This window comes from Bos grunniens, chromosome 8 (genome assembly GCF_055505025.1).
Source record: "Bos grunniens cultivar Pamir isolate PY7600 chromosome 8, Bosgru_T2T1.0, whole genome shotgun sequence".
NCBI classification, from domain to species: Eukaryota; Metazoa; Chordata; class Mammalia; order Artiodactyla; family Bovidae; genus Bos; species Bos grunniens.
In genome coordinates this window covers 59,147,096-59,165,495 of record NC_141172.1, presented here as the reverse complement: position 1 = coordinate 59,165,495, position 18,400 = coordinate 59,147,096, and the positions used below count along the sequence as shown (strand labels likewise).

Below are 18,400 nucleotides of genomic sequence, written 5' to 3'. Positions count from 1 at the left end.
AGTCAGTGTAAGCAATGTGGTATCCACATGTTTTAGTTGGTTCTTTTTCTCCCCTTTTACTCTTGTATATGTTCATACTGAACTTCAGCTAAATTAGAAGACTATAACCTTAACTCCATTACCAAAACAAGGCCAGTCTTGCCAAGAGAAAATGGATCACTGTCTATGGCTATTCAGGCTTAGAATGTTTTAATTTCAGTAAGGAAGAGCATAGATTGCGTTTACTCTAATTCCAGAATATATAAAGGAAACTTGGATCCTCTGTCTAATCCAAGTTGCTAAATTTTAGTCAGGGAAGCAAATCAGAATGGAAAATTGAATTCAAGTTCAGTAAATTTGTTTCCCATGAAATAAGGAGAGATCCAAGTCCTTCCTAAGGAATGTTCACAGCACAAATGTGTAGGCCAGGAAGCCTTCAGAATCAGGAGTTCAAGTACTATATGTATTTGTTTCCTCTGAGTGCCTCAACAGATTACCACAAATTCAGTGATTGAGAGCGATTTTAATCTCTCAACTTCTGAAACAGAATTTCAGAATCATTGTTGCTTTTCGTTGGAGACTCTGGGTGAGAACCGTCCATGCCTCTGTCTCTTTGGAGTTCTTTGGCTCGGAGAAGGCAATGGCACCCCACTCCAGTACTCTTGCCTGGAAAATCCCATGGACAGAGGAGCCTGGTAGGCTGCAGTCCATGGGGTCACGAAGAGTCGGGACACGACTGATCGACTTCACTTTCACTTTTCACTTTCCTACATTGGAGAAGGAAATGGCAACCCACTTCAGTGTTCTTGCCTGGAGAATCCCAGGGACGGCGGAGCCTGGTGGGCTGCCATCTATGGGGTCGCACAGAGCTGGACACGACTGAAGCGACTTAGCAGCAGCAGCAGACACAGAACTTAAGTCTCTGCCTGTCTACACATGAGTCTTCACATCTCCCTTGCATCTCTTATGTGTCTTCAACTGAACGGAAGTCCCCATTCCTCTGCATAGAAGCCAGCTATGGAGGTGCTTTAAGGAAAGCCAGGTTTGTCCGGTCTCAGTAAATTGTTTGAATGTTTAAATGAATGAACTCAAGATTCCAGAATTTCTTATCAAAATGACAAAAACAAGTAAACTGTGAAATGTACCATCAGGTAAGTGAGCAAATTAGCAATTGTTTTTTTAAGGGTAATAGGAACAAGCCTGGCAACCTGCGTCCCAGGTGTGTGGTTTGATCCAAGATGGCTCCTTTGTTGAATCAAAATCTGATGAATCTTGAAAACCTGGTAAATGAAAGAAGCTGGATAAAAGGCCACGTATCAAGATACTCCATGTCCAAGGTCAGGAGTGATGGCCGTGAGGAGATAACCCATGTCCAAGGTCAGGAGCGGCGGCAGTGAGGAGATACCCCACGTCCGAGGTAAGGAGCAGCGGCTGTGCTTTGCTGGAGCAGCCGTGAAGAGATACCCCACATCCAAGGTAAGAGAAACCCAAGTAAGACAGTAGGCACTGAGAAGGCATCAGAGGGCAGACACTGAAGCCACAATCACAGAAAACTAGCCAATCTAATCACCTGGACCACAGCCTTGACAGACTCAATGAAACTGAGCCATACCGTCACCCCATTCCCGTACTCTTGCCTGGAAAATTCCATGGACGGAGGAGCCTGGTAGGCTGCAGTCCATGGGGTCACAAAGAGTAGGACACGACTGAGCAACTTCACTTTCACTTTTCACTTTCATGCATTGGAGAAGGAAATGGCAACCCACTTGTGTTCTTGTCTGGAGAATACCAGGGACAAGGGAGCCTGGTGGGCTGCCGTCTATGGGGTTGCACAGAGTCAGACACGACTGAACTGACTTAGCAGCAGCAGCAGCATAGTGTTTATTTTTAAAAACCCACATATAAATCGACCCATGCAGTTCAAATCTGTATTGTTCAAAGGTCAACTGTATACTGTAATAAAATTTATGTGAATGTGGTCTCTCTTGCTCTCTCTAAAACTGTAAAAACCTAGTGCTTTTTCTAATTTTACTAAGCATTTATCACACACTATGACCACAACTTTTGCAGTTTGAGGTGTGACAGCAAAACTAGCGTGAATTTCTTTTTCCTTCTTACCAATTTCATGGTTAGAAGATTCATCCTAACTATAGATCTTAGCCACCTCAGTGTATCATTTTTTCTTTCCTTATTTTAAATTTACTTTTTAAAAAACTTTTTCTTTTGTATTAGAGTATAGCCAATTAACACTGTTGTGATAGTTGCAGGTGATAAAACAGTGAAGGGACTCAGCCATACATATACAAGCATCCATTCTCCTCCAAACTCCCCTTCCATCCAGGCTGTCACAGAACATTGAGCAGAGCTCCATGTGCTGTACAGTAGGTCCTTGTTGATTATCCATTTTAAATACAGAAGTGTGTATATGCCCATCCCAAACTCTTAACCATCCCTCCTGCCTTTTAAAAATCAAGAACTTTCAACCACATTTCTCTTAAAGGAAGCACTTTACTGCTTTTCAGTGGTATATATGAATTGCCAGACATATGCACACACACTACTTTTATATAAGAATAACTAATAAGAACCTACTGTATAGCACAGAGAACTCTATTTGGTGCTCTGTAATGACCTGACGTGAGTCTGAGTGAACTCTGGGAGTTGGTGATGGACAGGGAGGCCTGGCGTGCTGCGATTCATGGGGTCGCAAAGAGTTGGACACGACTGAGCAACTTCACTTTCACTTTCCACTTTCATGCATTGGAGAAGGAAATGGCAACCCACTCCATTGTTCTTGCCTGGAGAATCCCATGGACAGAGAAGCCTGGTGGGCTGCAGTCCATGGGGTCGCACAGAGTCCACGACTGAAGCAACTTAGCAGCAGCAGCAGCAAGATGGTCAGGTCATGGTAGAGAGGTCTGACACAATGTGGTCCACTGGAGAAGGGAATGGGAAACCACTTCAATATTCTTGCCTTGAGAATCCCATGAACAGTATGAAAAGGCAAAAAGGACACAAAGATGAACTCCCCGGCTCGGTACGTGCCCAATATGCTACTGGAGATCAGTGGAGAAATAACTCCAGAAAGAATGAAGGGATGGAGCCAAAGTGAAAACAAAACCCAGTTGTTGATGGGACTGGTGATAAAAGCAAGGTCCAATGCTGTAAAAAGCAATATTGCACAAGAATCTGGAATGTTAGGTCCATGAATCAAGGCAAATTGGAAGTGGTCGAAGAGGAGATGGCAAGAGTTAACGTCAACATTCTAGGAATCAGTGAGCTAAAATGGACTGGAGTGGGTGACTTTAACTCAGATGACCATTATATCTACTACTGTGGGCAAGAATCCCTTAGAAGAAATGGAGTAGCCATCATAGTCAACAAAAGAGTCCGAAATGCAGTACTTGGATGCAATCTCAAAAACGACAGAATGATCTCTGTTTGTTTCCAAGGCAAACATTCAATATCACGGTAATCCAAGTCTATGCCCTGACCAGTAACGCTGAAGAAGTTGAAGTTGAATGGCTGTATGAAGACCTACAAGACCTTTTAGAACTTACACCCAAAAAAGATGTCCTTTTCATTATAGGGGACTAGAACGCAAAAGTAGGAAGTCAAGAGACACCTGGAGTAACAGGCAAATTTGGCCTTGGAATACGGAATGAAGCAGGGCAAAAAGGCTAATAAAGTTTTGCCAAGAGAACACACTGGTCATAGCAAACACCCTCTTCCAACAACACAAGAGAAAACCCTACACCAGATGGCTAACACTGAAATCAGATTGATTATATTCTTTGTAGCCAAAGATGGAGAAACTCTATACAGTCTGCAAAAACAGGACCGGGAGTTGACTGTGGCTCAGATCATGAACTCCTTATTGCCAGATTCAGACTTAAATTGAAGAAAGTGGGGAAGACCACTAGACTATTCAGGTATGACCTAAATCAAATCCCTTATGATTATACAGTGGAAGTGACAAATAGATTTAAAGGACTAGATCTGATAGAGTGCCTGATGAACTATGGATGGAGGTTTGTGACATTGTACAGGAGACAGGGATCAAGACCATCCCATGGAAAAGAAATGCAAAAAAGCAAAATGGCTGTCTGGGGAGGCCTTACAAATAGCTGTGAAAAGAAGAGAAGCAAAAAGCAAAGGAGAGAAGGAAAGATACATCCACTTGAATGCAGGGTTCCAAAGAATAAGAAGGAGAAGAAAGCCACTTTGAGTCATCAGTGCAAAGAAATAGAGGAAAATAATAGAATGGGAAAGACTAGACATCTCTTCAAGATAATTAGAGATACCAAGGGAACATTTCATGCAAAGATGGACTCAGTAAAGGACAGAAATGGTATGGACCTAACAGAAGCAGAAGATATTAAGAAGAGGTGGCAAGAATACACAGAACTATACAAAAAAGATCTTCATGACCCAGATAATCACGATGGTGTGATCACTCACCTAGAGCCAGACATCCTGGAATGTGCAAGTGGGCCTTAGGAAGCAGCACTACAAAGCTAGTGGAGGTGATGGAATTCCAGTTGAGCTATTTCACATCCTAAAAGATGATGCTGTGAAAGTGCTGCATTCAATACGCCAGCAAATTTGGAAAACTCAGCAGTGGCCACAGGACTGGAAAAGGTCAGTTTTCATTCCAATCCCAAAGAAAGGCAATGCCAAAGAATGCTCAAACTACCACACAATTGCACTCATCTCACACGTTAGCAAAGTAATGCTCAAAATTCTCCAAGCCAGACTTCAGCAATACATGAACTTCCAGATGTTCAAGTTGGTCTTAGAAAAGGCAGAGGAACCAGAGATCAAATTGCCAACATCCGCTGGATCATCAAAAAAGCAAGAGAGTTCCAGAAAGACATCTATTTCTGCCTTATTGACTATGTCAAAGCCTTTGACTGTGTGGATCACCACAAACTGTGGAAAATTCTGAAAGAGATGGGAATACCAGACCACCTGACCTGCCTCTTGAGAAATCAGTATGCAGGTCTGGAAGCAACAGTGAGAACTGGATGTAAAACAACAGACTGATTCCAAATCGGAAAGGAGTATGTCGAGGCTGTATATTGTCACCCTGCTTATTTAACTTCTATGCAGTGTACATCATGAGAAACGCTGGGCTGGATGAAGCACAAGCTGGAAACAAGATTGCCAGGAGAAATATCAATAACCTCAGATATGCAGATGACACCACTCTTATGGCAGAAAGTGAAGAACTAAAGAGCCTCTTGATGAAAGTGAGAGAGGAGAGTGAAAAAGTTGGCTTAAAGCTCAACATTCAGAAAACGAAGATCATGGCATCCAGTCCCATCACTTCCTGGCAAATAGATGGGGAAACAGTGGCTAACTTTATTTTTTATTTTTTGGCTCCATAATCACTGAAGATGGTGACTGCAGCCATGAAATTAAAAGATGCATACTCCTTGGAAGCAAAGTTATGACCAACCTAGACAGCATATTCAAAAGCAGAGACATTACTTTGCCAACAAAGGTCTGTCTAGTCAAGGCTGTGGTTTTTCCAGGAGTCGTATGGATGTGAGAGTTGGACTATAAAGAAGCTGAGTGCTGAAGAATTGATGCTTTTGAACTGTGGTGTTGGAGAAGACTCTTGAGAGTCCCTTGGATGGCAAGGAGGTCCAACCAGTGCATCCTAAAGGAGATCAGTCCTGAGTGTTCATTGGAAAGACTGATGTTGAAGCTGAAACTCCAGTACTTTGGCCACCTGATGCTGGGAAAGATTGAAGGCAGGAGGATGAGATAGTTGGATGGCATCATCCACTCGATGGACATGAGTTCGGGTAAACTACGGGAGTTTGTGATAGACAGGCAGGCTTGGCGTGCTGTGGTCCATGGGGCTGCAAAGAGTCGGACACGACTGAGCAACTGAACTGAACTGAATTGATCGTATGATTCCATCTATGTGAAATGTGAAAGGCAAATCTGTAGATAAGAGAAGCAGATTAGTGGTTGACTACAGCTGACTTAGGGTTGGGAGTGACCACCAAGGAGTGTGGGTTTCTTTTAGGGGTAATAAAAGTATTCTGAAATTGTGATGGATGCTGTGTATGTATTGGAAGCCATTGAATTGTACAGTTTCCATGGGTGACTTCTATGGTATGTGAATTACATCTCAATAAAGCTGTTTTTTTAAAAACACAACATAATACCTGTCAGAATGTCTATCATTAAAAAGATTAACAATACCATGTGTTAGTGAGGACATGAAACAAACAATTCTCATATACTTGTTTGGTTTTTTTAATTTATTGATTTTAATTGGAGGCTAATTACTTCACAATATTATGGTAGTTTTTGCCATACATTGACATGAATCAGTCATGGGTGTACATGTGTCCCCCATCCCGAACCCCCCTCCCCATCCCATCCCTCTGGGTTGTCCCAGTGCACCGACTTTGAGTGCGCTATTTCATACATCGAACTTGGACTGATCATCTGTTTCACATATGGTAATACACATGTTTCAGTGCTATTCTTTCAAATCGTCCCACCCTCACCTTCTCCCACAGAGTCCAAAAGTCTGTTCTTTATATCTGTGTCTCTTTTGCTGTCTCGTGTATAGGGTTGTTGTTATCATCTTTCTAAATTTCATAAATATATGTTAATATACTGTATTGGTGTTTTTCTTTTTTACTTACTTCACTGTGTATAATAGGCTGCAGTTTCATCCACCTCATTAAAACGGATTCAAATGCATTCTTTTTAATAGCTGAGTAATACTCCATTGTGTATATGTACCACAGCTTTCTTATCCATTTGTCTGCCAATGGACATCTAGGTTGCTTCCATGTCCTAGCTACTGTAAACAGTGCTATGATGAACACTGGGGTACACGTGTCTCTTTCAATTCTGGTTTCCTCAGTGTCTATGCCCAGCAGTGGGATTGCTGGGTTGTATGGCAGTTCTATTTCCAGTTTTTAAAGTAATCTCCACACTGTTCTCCATAGTGGCTGTACTAGTTTGCATTCCCACCAACAGTGTAAGAGGGTTCCCTTTTCTCCACACCCTCTCCAGCATTTATTATTTGTAGACTTTTGATTGCAGCCATTCTGACCAGCATGAGACAGTACCTCATTGTGGTTTTGATTTGCATTTCTCTGATAATGAGTGATGTTGAGCATCTTTTCATATGTTTGTTAGCCATTTGTATGTCTTCTTTAGAGAAATATCTGTTTAGTTCTTTGGCCCATTTTTTGATTGGGTCATTTATTTTTCTGGTATTGAGCTGCAGGAGCTGCTTGTATATTTTTGAGATTAATTTTTGTCAGTTGTTTAATTTCCTATTATTTTCTCCCATTCTGAAGGCTGTCTTTTCACCTTGTTTATAGTTTCCTTCATTATGAAAAAGCTTCTAAGTTTAATTAGGTCCCATTTGTTTATTTTTGCTTTTATTTCCATTACTCTGGGAGGTGGGTCATAGAAGATCTTGCTATGATTTATATCAGAGAGTGTTTTGCCTATGTTTTCCTCTAGGAGTTTTATAGTTTCTGGCCTTACATTTAGATCTTTAACTCATTTTGAGTTTATTTTTGTGTATGGTGTTAGAAAGTGTTCTAGTTTCATTCTTTTACAAGTGGTTGACCAGTTTTCCCAGCACCACTTGTTAAAGAGATTGTCTTTTCACCATTGTATATTTTTGCCTCCTTTGTCAAAGGTAAGGTGTCCATAGGTGCGTGGATTTATCTCTAGGCTTTCTATTTTGTTCCATTGATTTATATTTCTGCCTTTGTGCCCGTACCATACTGTCTTGATGACTGTAGCTTTGTAGTATAGCCTGAAGTCAGGCAGATTGATTCCTCCATTTCCGTTCTTCTTTCTCAAGATTGCTTTGGCTATTCGAGGATATAACAATTATATATGCACCCAACATAGGAGCACCTCAATACATAAGGCAAATGCTAACAAGTATGAAAGGGGAAATTAATGGTAACACAATAATAGTGGGATACTTTAATATACCCCACTCACATCTATGGATAGATCAATCAAACAGAAAATTAGCAAGGAAACACAAACTTTAAATGATACAATGGACCAATTAGACCTAATTGATATCTATAGGACATTTCACCCAAAAATAATTAATTTCACCTTTTTCTCAAGTGCACACCGAAAATTCTCCAGGATGGTTCACATCATGGGCCATAAATCTAGCCTTGGTAAATTAAAAAATAATAATAATTTCAAGCATCTTTTCTGATCACAAAGTGGTAAGATTAGATGTCAACTACAGGAAAAAAAAAAAACTATTAAAAATACAAATATATGGAGGCTAAACAACACAGTTTTGAATAACCAAATCCCAGAAGAAATCAAAATATACAAAGAAAAAAATGAAAATACGACAACCCCAAACCTATGGGATTCAGTAAAAGCAGTGCCAAGGGGAAGGTTCATAGCAGTACAAGCTTACCTCAAGAAACAAGAGAAAAATCAAATAAATAACCTAACTTTACACCAGAAGCAACTAGAAAAAGAAGAAGAACCCCAGGGTGAGTAGAAGGAAAGAAATCATTAAAATTAGAGCATCAATAAATGAAAAAGAAACAAAGGCGACTATAGCAAAAATCAACAAGACTAAAAGCTGGTTCTTTGAGAAGATAAGTAAAATAGAGAAACCATTAGCCAGACTCATCAAAAAAAAAAAGGGAGAAGAATCAAATCAACAAAATTAGAAATGAATATGGAGAAATCACAACAGACAATACAGAAATACAAAGGATCATAAGATACTACTATCAGCAACTATATGCCAATAAAACGGACAACTTGGAAGAAATGGATGAATTCTTAGAAAAGTATAACCTTTCAAAACTGAACCAGGAAGAAATAGAAAATCTTAAGAGACCCATCACAAGCATGGAAATCGAAACTGTAATAAACAATCTCATACACTGTTGATGAGAATATAATTGGGACAACCAAGTTAGAAACTGATAGCTATCTACTAAAGCTAAGCATACCCTGTAATCCAGGAATTTCTCTCCCAAGTATATACGCAACAGAATATATATGTACAAGGGGTGTTCATAGCAGAGTCTTAATAGCTCAAAACCTAAAGAACCCAAATTTTTACCAGCTACTGAATTGATAAATTATGGTTGATTTTTACAATGGTATTTTAAACAGCAGAGAGAATAAACTGAAAATACACAGAGCAACATGCCTGAATCTCAACAAATACAGTGAATAAGACAGAAGAGAATATTTCTGATTGTTCCAATGATTGAAAGTTCAAAAATAAAATGTGAGCTGTCATTTTCATGGTTATTCTTGGCAGCCTTGGTAGAAACCAGAAGGAGCAGAGAGTATGAGGGACATCTGGGCTGTGAGCAATTTTCTATTTGTTAATCTATGTGCTTCATTACACAGTGGTTCAATCTGATAAATTCATTGTAATCTATACTTAGGATTTTTTTTTTTTATGTTTTGTTCTAGACTTTTGCCTTTTGAAATAGTTTTTTTTAATTTATTTTTAATTGAAGGACAGTTGCTTTACAGTATAGTGTTGGTTTCTGCCAAACATCAACATATTTTCAATTTTCAACATTTAACTCAGTTTTCTGTATATATAATTTTATGAACTTTATTTTTAAAATAAATGTAAGTCCCATTCTCACCCTTTGAGAGCAGCACAGCTATCCAGTGCACATGGGCAAATGAATTCTTTATTGGGAGTATAATTGCTTTACAATGTTGTGCTTCTGCTGTACAACAAAGTGAATCAGCTGTATATACATATATATACGTATATACATAAATCCCCTCCCTCTGGAGCCTCCCTCCCACTGCTCCTACCCGCCATCCACCCATCTTTGTCTTCAGAGCACAGAGCTGAGCTCCCTGTGCTATACAGCAGCTTCCCACTATGAATTTTTATCATTGGGTTTTGTTTTTTTTTTTTTTTTTTTGGCCACGCAGCTTGTAAGATTTTAGTTCCCCATCCAGAGATTGAATCTGGGCCTAGCTAACACCTGGACTGCCAGGGAACTCCCAATTTTTATCATCTTAAATGAGCCATACTAGCTACATCAATACTCCCAATGTTGCATCACATAAAACTTAAGCTCTCCAGATTGAACACTTTCCCCATGTAAAACTTCTGTATTTTAAACTTGTTTTCAAGTTAAAGTGTGACAGCAGCAACGATATTTCCAGAATATTGCCTCCATGCTAATAATGGGAAAGTGTTGAAGCATAACATCCACACCAGGGGGCACTGTTGTACAAAACCAGGTTCCAAACAAAAGCCATGTCAACATTGCTGTGCGTACAAGCATCCAAATGTACTTTAATGTTGCTTCTATTTACAGAGAGCATAATTTAAAAAAAAAAAAAAGCCTGTTTCCCAGAATAATACAGGATCAGTACATCCCAGATACTCCTCTCTTCCTAAGCAGTGTTGTGTTTATTCCATGCAAAAACAGAGCTGAAAGTTTAAATGGTTTTTTAATATTAAACTTAAAGCTGTTTTAGTTTTTGTTTCTTTTTTTTTAAGCTGTATTCTAAAATGTAGCTTTGTTTAGCTTTCAAGTTAAGTGCTCTTGATGTTGATCAAGACTGATTTCTGTGTGTGATTTCTGTGAACTTGACTCCTGTCCTGCTTCCACAACCATGCAGGTACAGTGAGATAGGGGCTATACTATCTGCCAGAGCTGCCCTTACCAGTCACAAGCTTACCAGTGTTTCCTAAACCTCCAGTCGAATGAATACTTTCCAGTCTCACTGGGCTTCCCTGTGGTTCCTGACACCACTTGTGTATCCTCGCTTCTTAAAGTGCTGTTGTCTATTACTGTCCTCTTCTGGCTCCATCCTCCTGTTTCTCTCTGAGTTTCCTCTCTCCCCTGTCTCTCTGTTTTTTTTTTGGCCTGCTGCTTTAATATTGGGGCTCCCTAGAATGCGTTCCTCACCCTCTGGTTTTCTCATTCTGCATCCTTTCTCTGGAGTGACCATATCCTCCTACTGATCCAACTGTTTGCTCAGTCCTCCTGATCCAGAGGCTCACATTTCAGATCCCAACTTCGCCCCAGAGCTTCTGCCCCTACGCTTGGTTCCGGCCTCAGTGCTTGACCCCCTTGCCTTGTAGCTTACCCCTAACAGCAATAAAATTGCTTACGGTTTTCCAGACACACCATTTTCCCAGCTGCCTGCTGGACACTTCCTCCTGAACTCCCCTGCCCCAAACAGTCCGTTGGCACTCCAGTTCAGTACATCCAAATATGATCTCATCCAATTTCCCTCAAACTTGTGTCTCCTCCTGCATCCTCTTTATTTCCACTGCTGACCTCACCACCAACCCAAACGGCACAGCCAGAAACAGGGACATTGTCCCTGACTCATCTGTCTTCCGCCTCCATGACATCTCATCAATTTCCCTTTGTCTCCTCCCCTTCCTCCATAGCCCCTAGTTCAGGTTCCATCACCAGCCTGTTTAAGATCTCATTTCCAACTTTGCACCCCACGCCACTCATATTCAGACCTCTCCACAGCCTCCAAAATGACTCATTCAAAATATCAGTCTAACACCCTTCACCCCCATCCCCACCCATGGCCTCAGACCCTTAAACAGCTATCATTGACTACAGGTCAAAGTCCAAGCTTACAGCATGAGTCCCTCTCCAAGAAAAGCCCTATTTGGTCTGCTGCCGACTGCGATTCCAGCCTCAATGCTCCAGATCTCTTTCCCTTGTATTTTACCCTCTAACAGCATCAGTCTGCCAAAGGTTTCCCAGACACACGGTGTGCTTCCTTTCTCTACATTTTCTCAGGCAGACTCCTCTGCCTGGAAGGCACTTCCTCCCCTGCTCTCTTCTCTCATGACTCAGATCAGGTATCATCAGGAGATCTTTCCTTATCCTGTGAGTCAGATCAGATGCTCTAATTGCTTCTGTAATAGCCTGTGATGAACCATTTCCCTCCCCCGGGGTGTGTCAGCACTTGTTCATGTGGGGTTTCCACTGGCCTGTCGTATCTGGAGTCTGCACTGAGGTGTGTCTTTACCTCTGGAACCTTGCTCAGAACATGGCGCAGAGTAGAGGTTCAAGGAATGTTTCCTGGGTGAAAGAATGGAGACTGGCTCCTGGCTTGAACAGCTGGGCGGCTGGTGGGAACAGTCACCCAAGGGAAGAACCAGCAGGAGGAGCAGATTTTGGCCAAGTGAGGATGGAGAGCAGAGTGTGTGTGTGAAGGATAAGGTCCTGGCCTTTAGATTCCTGGTGAAGTGCACACACAGGGGGAAATGTCCAGTGGGCAATGCAATGACCAGGTCTGGAGCTCCCGGGAGAAGCCTGGGACATTGGGTGTTGGAAGTGTTTAATTGTGTCCCCTAAGAAGACGGGGCTGACTTCAGGAGGGAGTCTGTTCGGGGCTGGCTGGGGGGCCCCCACACTAACACTCCTTTACTGAAATGTGTCAGGGAAAGGCTGCTCCAGCTGCCCAAGACTCTCCTAGTTCAGAGTGAGCTACCCTTCCTGCATCTGTGTGTGGAGTGAAGTGGCTCAGGTCACCATTAACTCAGCAGGGGGAGCCACACCTTCGTACTTGCCTCACTCGCTTGAAGACTGTGATCAGGAGCGCGCCCTGTCCTGGGCACCAGACACAGAGGCCATCAGCTCTTTGACCATGCAGGGTCCAACAAGGCTGACTCTCCAGAGAGGGCCTGGCTTGTGCCCTGGGGCTGGAGTGTTATGATCCTTCCCAGGAGCCCGCCTACATACAACCTGGAACCAGAGGCCATGCTGGAGGAAAGGTCTCAGAATTTCTTCACAAGGCAATGTGGCAGGAAACTCTGAGGTCCCAAGTGACTGTTCACAGTCTCTCGGTCCACTTTGTGAACTGCACAATGAACAGCCGCAGGGCTGCTTGGACCAAATGCCCTCAGAGAGAAAGGAGGGAACCAGCAGAAGCTGTGAGCTCCAAGCCCCTTTCTCAGCAACTCACTAGCCAAAAGTTATGCTCCTAGTCGCTGGTCTGCAGAGAAAATTCTGCTTCCAGGTTATCCACTGGCCTCACCATGACCTTGCTTAGCGGACATCCATCCAGAAGGAGGCCAGGGGAGCGGCCCTTTCTTATAATGTCACTCACTCCCTGTGTCAGGGGGTGTGCCTTCTCCAGGATTTACAGAGGAAGGAAAGGACAGTAACTTAATGGCCACCTCTCCTACCTCAAGGCCTGGAGAAGCAGAGGACGTGTCTTCCAGAGGAGAGGAGAATGAAGCAGAAACACAGAAATGAGCAGAGATGGGAGAAGAGATTCCTGATGGCTCTTCAGCCCCTGGTTATTGTCCCAGCTGTGTCTCAGCCCTCTCCTTGAGATGCCTGTGGATCTTTACAACAAACTTTCAGGGATTTGACTCTGCTAAGTCCACTCCAACTCACTGAGAATCCTAAATAGTCCTGGGAATGTGCCAAATGAGCTCTGTGCCCATGGGTAATTAGCTTAACCTCTTTGGGCATCATTTTCTCATCTTTCAACTGAGGATAATAAGATTCTTCACAGAGTGAAAGGAGCTAAATTTAAAAATGTAGCTCAAGGGAAAGTGCTCACGACAGTACCACCCACATGGCAGGCTCGTTCGTGACTGATGATTTCCCATTGACTCCTTCTCTAAGAGACCACAGGCCCTGTAAAGTTCTGGAGAAAAGATTCCAGATCATGCACATACTGGTGATGGTTGGTTGGAACACAGAATTGGATAAAAAGATCAATCCTTTCTCCCCCTAAAGTAGGACCAGAGCACTGAGTGTCTTCTGAACTGAAAAGGCAGCATCTTCTCTGGCTGTGTTCTTACAGTGGCAGATCTAGATGCTTGTCTAACAGATATTTGTCATTTCCTACCATTCCCTCTTCTTCCCTAAAGTCCCCACCACCCTCCCCACTCACCACACATTCTCAGGAGGAAATGGACTTGAATCCTGGCTCTGGGTGACCACTGGGTTGTTAAAGCCAGTGAGAACATATATTTCCCTGGGCAGTTAGGGCTTTGAGGGGCAAGTTATGATGAACTTCCAGCTTATTTGAAATGTTGGTTCAGAAATGCCCTCTGTCCCCTGGATGTAAACACGGATGTATGTGTCCCTCCTAGCTAGCCAGAGTCATCCTATAGGAATTAGCCGCAGGATGAAGCTGACCCCGTGAAGGCAAAGGAGATTTGGAAAGAAATGGGCCCAAAGTTCACGTTGGTCTGACTTCTGGCCATATGAGCCAGCAAAGTGCCTGTTCAATTTGGCTTTTCTGTAACTGGCAAAATAGGATACTAACTGAAAGAACCACGCAGACATCTGGGGTTCATGATTTCAAAAAGATGCTATGAACAGAGTCAGTGTTTAAACAGAAGCAGCAACGGTATTTGAGATGAAAGATGATTTATTCAAATTTCTCCCCAAACACTGGAATTCTCCACCAAGACAATTCCTCTAATCACACAGATTTGGCTGTTGCTCATGTGTCAAATATCGCTGGTGGCTCAACAGTAAAAGAATCTGCCTGCAATGCAGGAGACCCAGGTTTGATCCCTGAGTCAGGAAGATCCCCTGGAGAAGTAAATGGCAACCTACTCCAGTATTCTTGCCTGGGAAATCCTATAGATAGAAGAGTCTGGAAGGCTACAGTCCATCGAGTCACAAAAGACAAACAGGACTTAGCGACTAAAAAACAACAACATATGTCAATAATGAATAGATCTGCATCGCTCCTAAATCTCAGACTGGATATCCCTCAGGCAACTCTGAGAAAAAAGAGAGGTGCTCACGTGTTAATAGGCTGGAGAGTTGATACCTTTGAAAGGCCTGGGCTATTGATCAGGTCATCCTTCCAGAAGTTAACCCTTTCAGGTTGTAGTTGTCAGCAACAGGAATCCTGAATTTCTGACATTATGTTGAAACCACATAGAAATATTTGGATATTATGGAGGCCCACAGCTGCCACATTTACTTAAGTATAAAGTAGGAGAGATCAAGAGAGACAACCTATAGTCAAGCTCTTTTATATATATATATAAAAAAAAAACTGTGTTATATGGCAGGCCATTATTTTCCCCCTGCATAACAAATTATTCCAAAACTTAGAAGCGTAAAATAGTGTACATGTATTGGGTTGACCAAAAAGTTTGTTCAGTTCTTTCCATACGGAGACCTCCTCCTTACGGAAAAACCCGAACGAGTTTTTGGGCGAACCCAATATTATATCACAGGGTTTCTGAGGGTCAGGAATCCTGGAGTGGCTTAACTGGTTCTGCTCTGACTGGAACCAGGTCTCTAATGAAGACATGATCGAGCTGTTGGCTAGGTCTGCAGTCTCTGGAGACTTGACTGAGACAGGAGGGTCTGCCTCCAAGCTCATTTTTGTGGTTGATGGAAGCCCTCAGTTCCTCACTTACAGCCTCTCCACAGGGCCACTTAACATGGTAGCTTGCTTCCCCTAAAGCAAGTGATGCAAGAAAGAGAGTTCAAACAGTTCATGACCTGGTAACCTCATAACCTAATCATAGAAATAGCATGCCATCTCTTTTGCCATATGCTATTGGTTACACAGAGCAGCCCTGGCACGGTGTGGGAGAGGACTACTTAAAGGTGTGCATACTGGGAGGCAGGGATTAGAGGGGGCCTGCTTGGAGGCGGCACATTTCAAGACGTCCCTTGAGGCACAGGAGAACACCTCTAGGGGCACAGGAGGATAACTGCATCCCCTCAGGTCTGGCATCAAAGTCCTAAGCAGCTCACTGCAAAGTAGGAATGTTTTTAATGTCTCCTGATTTATCCCTTTTGTATTAAATCCTGAATAATTATGTTATATCACCTCTTCCACCAAAACTTTTACGTATATGAGGTGCTCTCAAAAACCCCATGGCATACATGGGGAATGTCCAGTGCTAAGCTTCTCCCAGGGTGAGAAGCAGGGCAGGGGGACCTGTTTCAGGACTGGCAAGATGGCCTGGGGAGGCTAAAATGACAATCATTTAGATGAGTCAGCAGCTAAATTAAAAGCCTGTCTGCAGTAGCTCGTAAGCATATATACACATACACACACGTACCCTGGCAACAACCCAATGCCCACCAGTGAAAACTGGTTAAATAAATGATGGTATATATGGCTGGACATTAACAGGAGATTCTTTCTTTGTTTCAGCTGAGACCCCAAAGGCTGAGAATACATGATAGAGGCTTAATTTCCTTGTATCCCAAGAGAGGAGCCAGACCACACATACAGGATATGCCAAGGTAGCGTAAAACCATCCTTGCTGGCATTAATGCTCTCCCCATCCATCCCACAAAGGGACAAAGGGCTGGAGAGTTACTGGAGTGCTGAGGCCTCTCCTCTCTGCACCCCCCTCACACCTTCTGCTTCCTTCTCACCTAAAGGTATGTGAGGAAGTGTAGGGGTTGCGTGAAGAGGCTGAGAGCTGACTCATTTGAAAAGACCCTGATGCTGGGAAGGATTGAGGGCAGGAGGAGAAGGGGATGACAGAGGGTGAGATGGTTGGATGGCATCACTGACACAATGGATATGGGTTTGAGTGGACTCCAGGAGTTGGCGATGGACAGGGAGGCCTGGCGTGTTGTGGTTCACGCATTCGCAAAGAGTGGGACATGACTGAGCAACTGAACTGAACTGAACTGAAGAGGCTGGGCAGGGCTGCAGACCTGAAAAGCTGCCTTCCCACTGATGGTGCTGAACAGCAAGCCTGGGAGCAGACTCCCTACATTTGAAGGTCTAGAAGGACAGACACCAGAACTTCAGCAGTGACTTTCTCTGTAGTCAAGACTGGAATTAAGGATAAAGGAATGGAAAGAAACTGATGTTTCAATTCAAATTCTTCTATAATGTTCCAAATACACATGTTAGTATATTACCAAAAAAAGGAGACGATTAGGGCTTACTTGACAGTCCAGTGGTTAGTGCTCCACACTTCCACTGCAGAGGGGCACAGGTTTGATCCCTGGTCAAGGAACTAAGATCCTGCATGCCAAGAGGTGCTGCCAAAATAAAATATAAAAATACAATAAATTTTTTTAAAAGGAGAAAATAAAGAAATTTTTAAAAAAGGACATGCAATGAACACATAATAATAAATTGCTTGCTCTTGGGGGTAGTACTGGGAAACATTATTTCTAGTGATTTCAGATTTTCATTATATTGAGTCATTTTATAATAAGTGCATTTTATTTTTAGAAGCAGAAAACATATCCAGAGACAGCATTGAATGATTGGATGAATGAAAGCTTGGACCAGAAAGAACAGCTTGGCATCCCTCTTCTCTCTCGTTGAATGCAGGACTCTGACTACTTGGTAGGACAGCCGCTGGTCAGTCCAGTCTCTGCCTTGGGAGAGCTGCTAGCCGCAGAGAACTCCTCTTTTCTCTGGCTGCCCACACCGAGGAGGGCACTTCCAGCCAGCCCTGGGAACAGGTGTTCAGGACCAGTCACCGTAGGGACACAAGTACCTTGAGAGTCCCATCTGTCTCTGGCTGGGACTCTACCACCTGCCCAGACCTCAATGCTCCCTCGGTTCTCCTTGTGTGAGCCTGGCCCCCCAGACCCCCACCCACCTGCCCGCTTGCCCATCTTCCCTCTTTCTTGTGCACTTATCTTCAACTTTGGTTAACTTTCTGAGAGAGAAACCGAGGAACCCTGGGACAAGGGAGTCACCCAGGGTCAAGCAAGGGGTGATAGGCAGGGTGGGGCTAGGATCCAGGTCTCCTTGTGGCTGCTAGCATGTTCATTCCATGAGTGGCTGTCACATAGGTGGTGGGAGCAAGAGAACTTTTTCTTCCTTCCCTCTCCTTCAACCAGTAGTACACTTATTTTTTCTTCAACAAGTAAATGGGTTCGGCAGGGTTTGGGGGTTTTGGTTTTATTTTAAACACTGGATTCCTGGGGGAAATGAAGAGAACACTCTTTACTTAATCTGCCCTGTGTAAACCTCAGCTTCATCAGACGAGAAGCCCAGAGCTCTGTCACACAGCAATTATCTTCCTACACCCCTGCTCCTCCTTTATCCACACATTAGCTGGGGTGACTGGGGAAATATTCCTGGTGCAGTAAACCCAAGGAAAGAGCTCTGCAACCCAGAGCTTGGCATCCCCCAAGAGTCGCCCCCTGACCCCCAGAGCCGTACACACCAGCTCCAGGACTACTAACTGCCAGCAGAGCCTCTCCCCTCTGCTCCACATCCCTCCCTGTTGCCTCGTGGCCACACTCTTCCATCCCCCATTCGAGGACCAACTCAGAAAAATACAGTGGCCCCAGAGTCAATGTGTCCCTGACACATGGCCAGACAACAGCCTTCTTAACGAAATGGGGAAACTGTAAAGTTCAAGTGGGTGTTTACTACTGAGCTCTGGCTCATACACTCAGTGATCAAACAGCAGTAGTCTCATCAAACAAAGACT

The 18,400-nt window shown here is 43.2% G+C and overlaps 1 long non-coding RNA gene across 1 annotated transcript; it reads left to right on the top strand.

Moving 5' to 3' along the window:
• The first annotated feature begins 15,856 nt into the window (after nucleotides 1-15,856).
• On the top strand, nucleotides 15,857-17,846 carry LOC147367170 (uncharacterized). The gene is made up of 2 exons (XR_015169898.1): nucleotides 15,857-16,229; nucleotides 17,182-17,846. It is a non-coding gene; the product is annotated as an uncharacterized LOC147367170 (long non-coding RNA).
• Nucleotides 17,847-18,400: the final 554 nt, after the last annotated feature.